Here is a 6,049-nt window from a genome sequence, read left to right as displayed (position 1 = left end):
ATACAGCAGAGTCTTAGAACGACTTATAATTCATACTAGGTATTTATTTACTGAACCTGGGTCGAAAGAAGCAACTTCATTGTGATGATGTGACTCAGTATCTGATACCAATACATAATACCTTATTCACACCGCCAAACCGGCTCCTCTCTAACTTTAAGCTGCCTGATTTGGTATGTTTTCTTCATTGGGGATAATGTGATTGTTTGATCGGTCTGTTTTCGGTCTGAGCCCTGTTTCATAACTGTTACAAGCTACTGAAATCGTTGCATTTGATTGGCTGAGGCCAAATCTGTTACAGAAATGTGACACTTGTTATTGGTAACAAGTTTGATGAAAAAAGGCTCTGGTCTCGGTCTCGTTTTCAGCGACTGAAGGATAACAATGAATTATAATTACGTGAGCTTCCTCCTTTCTTTTCATTCTTATAATGGCGAATATCGGAGTAGCAAAGCAGCACGAAAAATATGGCTTTTACAAATAATAGTCTTTTACGTTTTCCGTTTTTGTCGCCAAAGCAATTGTCTCCGGAGGAATTGTCGTTGAACCACCGCCGACTTGATACTTGTCGTTGGAGCCATGCACTTACGATTCTGTAATCAGAGTACGTTGTATGACAGCTTAAAGGAATCCGGTAACTTTGTCTCAGATCCTTAAACAAAATCCTTGATTTAGCTTATGCTGCAATGATAATTATAAACCTTTAGGACATTCGGGAATCCCATGACTTTTACAAGCCGATCGCCTGTCTGATTATCAAGATATTCATGATTGAAAATCAAAATTTCATTTTGCGTTTTCCTAACGGTTTGCATATTACTACAATCTACTTGGGAATTGAGTATGGTAAAACCGGTCATTCAAAGATTTTTTTTTAACTTTTTGAGGCACTTCATGATCCTTTTGAAGCGCCACTTTGTTATGGCTTTAATATTACACCATATCACAGACGCTGATAACACGTAAGACCGTGCATCTCAGATTTAAAATTGTTAAACGATGCCTTTAAAAAGGGAGGGTATTATGAAATTGCTCAGGGTAATATGGATGCAAAGGACGCATCTCAAGTGAGACAGTACTGAGTGTGAACTAGCCCGAGGATAATGTCCAGGCCAATCATGCCAGTCAGGTGGAGGGATATTGACGTAGAGCCTGATAGTGTTTGGTTTGAATAAATACTCTCCTCTTAGTAGTAACTTGTTGTGCATGAATAGGAGATACCCCAACCGTAACGTTGGAGACGAATATGAACTGTCCGGAAGAGCTGGGGATGAATGGCACGAAATTACATGTACAACCGAAACTGTCCCTTATATTATGACGAGATGGTTTATTAGTCCTTCTCACTTCCCGCAACACACGATTACTCAAAACTAATGAACAGCAACGAAGTTTTATCCATTACTATGGTGGTTTATTGAATCTCCCAATCAACAACCTAACGAATGCGCATGCATGTACATAATTATGAATATGTATATGATTAATGAAATTCGAGATTTCTTAATACTTCACTTAATACAAAAGACAAATTGCTAATATGAAATAACTATTTTTTTTAAATTGATGATAGCTATTCTTCACATCGGATGAACACGTATATTAATATGTGTTCCATAACACTTACTAAGAAGTAAATAACGTACGACAGTTGAGTCTAGAAAGGCATGTGGATGAATGAAATGAAAACTTTAGAAAGACACCGGACATATTGTTTTCGACGGGAAATTTGTTCCCTATGCTAATTGCCAATTTAGCTTCATTTTTAGTTCCCCTATTTCCTTTTCTCGCAATTTAATATAGGCTATTTGATATTCACTTAAGTTCCGAATGGAACGATCGAAAACATTTCCGAGAAATTAACTCAAGTACTTTGTCAATACTTTACTAATGGAAAAGAAATCATATTCGGATAACCTAACACGTTCTTTTTGTTTTCTCGCATTTTAGAATCTGATGGACACGGCTATTGCGATAATATTGAATGTTAACGGAATTGTATGTTTGTCACGTACATGTACAAGTGTTTGCAGATTGTTTAAATGAAACAGATAAGGAACTGCAATGACCTGAACTGAATAATCTATAATCAATGCTCATGTATCTGAATGACTGTTATACGTTTCCAAGAAAGCAATTTACGTTGACATACATTCTATCACCCACCCCCCAACCAATTTTATTTCCATGGAATCACATTTCATTTCTAGGGACTTATTGCATTAATTTATTTGTTTTTCATCATGACTCGGAGCCTAACTATCTATCACTTATCACTCGTTCTGTCAGTTATTTTCCAATGTATTTTTCGATTTGCATTTAAATTAGCACTGCCAATTACGGGACATGAATCCCGCTTTCTAATGGCTATTAGGTGTTTTTTAGACTTTACAAAATATATATTCCATGTAGGATTTATAAATAGCTGCCATCAGCACAAAATATACTTTTGTCTGTACAGGTGTTACATGTTATGAATAACATGATGATTTGTCGTGTTCCGGCACGTGAGTGGGTTCTTGATAGCAGAGTTAGGGATTCCAGTGATGAAAATCCTCCCAAAGCATATTTTTCTGAATGACGTCGTCGAGAAAAATAAATGGATCTGTGATAGAAGCATAATGCAATGCCAATTGCATACAAGGTGTTATCTCGATTGCGTCACTACTTGCGTTATTACTTGTATTATTACTTGCGTTATTACTTGCGTTATTACTTGCGTTACTACTTGCGTTATTACTTGCGTTAGTACTTGCGTTATTACTTGCGCCATTCAAGCATGCGAATGCATCTGACCTATATTTCTAAGTAATGTTCACACTGTTCATGTTGTATTAAAATGTGTACGATGTCACTCTTACGCAACAATTACCCTGCGTTTTATACCGTCAATGATGTAAGATTAGGGTAAGGGTGGGGGTTGCAATTGGGTTTTAGTGTAGGTTTTAGTGTTAACAGTCAAAGTGAGAGGGTTTGGAGCAGACTTGAAGAGAGTTGAACAAACTGTCATCAGAGCACTGTCGAAAAATCCAATACCCAACTCTCTGTGTGTCCTTATGCAGGGCTATATGCTGTACCCACTATCGTTTGCATAACCCTGAGGTTTGCTACAACAAATCTCTGAATTTCATGGAAAGCACTGTTCTTTAGGTGAAGGTAACGTCGCTCTCACGGTCAAAATAAGACGTGAGCGGGCATTCTAAACTATGTTTGTATCATCAAACCAAACTCAAGGAAATTTGCACTCTTTATTTGAACAATTATTCAATGATTATACGGCATTGCCAAAGATCACATAACCCCTAGCTCAAAAAAGATGAGGCGACCAGGGAAATTCGGCCCGACCCCGCGCAATTATAGCTCAAAAGGCATTCTAATCACAAGGTGGCCTGCCTATTATACTGAAGTATCAACTTTCCGTCATGCAGCAACTCCAAAACGTGCCTGTTACTGTCATAACGCAGGATATAACATAAACCTGTCTACAACGGCCACCTGTATATAGCGGTCACACATATTAGCTCCCTATAGAAGGAAATGTATAATGAAGAACCTGTCTTAATAGAACGTCTATCTTCAGTGGCCATTTTTTGTGTTTCCCTTGGGTGGTCTAAGGGCGTGTTCATGCTTAACTTTTTTTGGCCAGAATCAGGCATCTGTTACGCGTTTAGTTTAAAACACGGTTGCGTCCATGCTCACTTTTGTAGAATCACCGAAAAACGGCGATCACGATCGCCGATCGTAAACTCACAAAAAGATGCGTTTACAATTTGTAAACGCATTTAAATGGGGTCAACGCACTGACCTCTAGTGGGTCTACGTAGTATGCACAGTGCAGGTTGCGAATCCAGCTGCAAGGCCAATTAAGGCCACACAGGGAGAATTGCCTGGAGGAGCCAGAGAAGTGAGCATGAACAGTACACCGTGGAACTGCGATTACGATGAGCGTTTACGATGTGCGTTTCAAATCGCTCATTCTACCTCCAAAAATCAAGCATAAACGCAGCCTTAATAGACAGGTTTGAATTTTGTTTTATATTATGCAGCCTACAAACAGAGAATTTGATATTTATATATTATCTAATTACTGATGTAATAGTCACAAGGTCTGCCCTAAAGTGTTGTCAAATCAAACTTACCCAGGCCACCCACTCCCATTCACAGCAAGCTGACCAGCCTCACCATAGACGTGGTATAGTAACTGACCGGGTTACCATCGGCATCACATTATTATAGAGTGTTGAAGTGTGAAGTCATCAAAAATTTATTTTCAGAATATCTCAATTTTTTCTTCATATTCCGAAAGAACATCAAAAATAATGTCCAAATGTTGAAAACCAATTGAATATGTAAAGTATTGGCTGAGATATGACCATCTGAATGAGTATATGTCCTATGTGAAATCAGTGTTATATGCCCTGGCTCCTAACCATTAGGAGCCAGAGCATATAACACTGAGTTCCTATGGGGGGGGGGGGTATATTTATTCAGATGGTCATATCTCAGCCAATACCTAACATATTCAATTGGTTTTCGACATTTGGACATTTTTTGTTGATGTTCTTTCGGAATATGAAGGAGAAATTGGGAAATTCTCAAAATTCTCAAGATTTTTATGACGTCACAGCTTCGGTACTCTATAGGTGCCGTGGTCTAGGGGATACGTCACCGGACTGTGGATCACATGATCAGCGATTCGACGCAGCGCTAATGTCCTTTTGCAAGACTTTGATGTACATTTGCCACTCTCCACCCATGTCATGTAATCATGTGATGATTAGCAATCCAATCTATTGACAGGGTAATAATGATTTCGATGTAAAGCGCCTTGAAGCGTAGTAATAACTGCTATACAAATGTGACTACCATTATCGCTATTTTGATTGTAGAGGTTAAATGAAGCAAGTAAAAATGATTTACTCTTTATAAGTAACCACATGCCATTGATACAAGGGATCATAGTCGAAAGGAGGGGAGTCTTGACCAATTCTCAATTTGTATTCCAGTCCAGGCTAATATCCGTAACAAGGAAACCTCACAAATTCTCTGGGGGCTATTTGTCCTCTCAATGAGCGCCATGCATTCACAGAAGGTTAACCCAATATTATAGCAATATTGAGAACACAGTGTTAATCCACTACCATGCTTGCGCGTGAAGATTAGACTGACAGGGTAGGCCTGAGGTGGTGAGCATGCTAACATAATATGAAGAGTTTAATTCCAAAAAGAGCTAAATCCATTTTTGTAACTTCGGAGAAAAAAAAAATTGTTTACCAGATTTTGTACAGGCGTCTAGGGAAAAGTGATATTAGAAGGTGCATTTTTACAAAATTGCTCCAAACATTTATGTAAATAATTTTTGTTGAAAGACGGAAAGTGAACGATGTTCTGATATGAAAACTCAATTTGCATCAATAGTGGATTTAGCTCCTTTTGGAATTAAGCTCTTCATATAAACCTAAGGATCTTATACCCCTTATGGCGCATTTCACACTCGGAAAAAGGTCAGCGATTCAGGTGTCCCATTGATGCTTTAGACGCCTCCATCAGACCTTTATGACGCATTTATTCCTGAATACTATTAAAGGTCATAATTATATTCAATAATAATGAGTACATTAAGCCCTACATTGCAACGAATCTATTTTTTTCTTCTTCAAAGTCATTGAATAGTGATGTGCACAAATAAGAGTTTTTTAATCGAATTATTGATGTAACGGTCATTCGAAAAAAATGATAAGATCTGACAGTAGCTACTGGCTTTCTTTGGTCAAAGACTTTGGGGTTGCGATAGGATTACGATTCGATTTTACAATCAAAAGGATTGAGGGTTGTCCACTTTTTCAAAATAGTAGAGTAACACTTTAAACGTGCTGGATTCAACACTAAGGTTGAATTTATTATCTAGCTTAGCGTTAATGTGACATTTTGAGAAAAAGAAAAGAAAAAAGAAAAACATTATTAAACATTTGAAGTTTTAGATTGTTTGCTGAGGATTAAGGTTATACTGAGAGCTAGTTATAGTGTTGGTTGATCTTGGGTGTAATTA

The sequence above is a fragment of the Strongylocentrotus purpuratus genome, unplaced genomic scaffold, assembly GCF_000002235.5.
Source record: "Strongylocentrotus purpuratus isolate Spur 01 unplaced genomic scaffold, Spur_5.0 spur5_scaffold_1, whole genome shotgun sequence".
In the NCBI taxonomy this organism is placed as follows: Eukaryota; Metazoa; Echinodermata; class Echinoidea; order Camarodonta; family Strongylocentrotidae; genus Strongylocentrotus; species Strongylocentrotus purpuratus.
The sequence above is the reverse complement of the archived record's forward strand: the minus strand, read 5'-3'. Positions refer to the sequence as shown.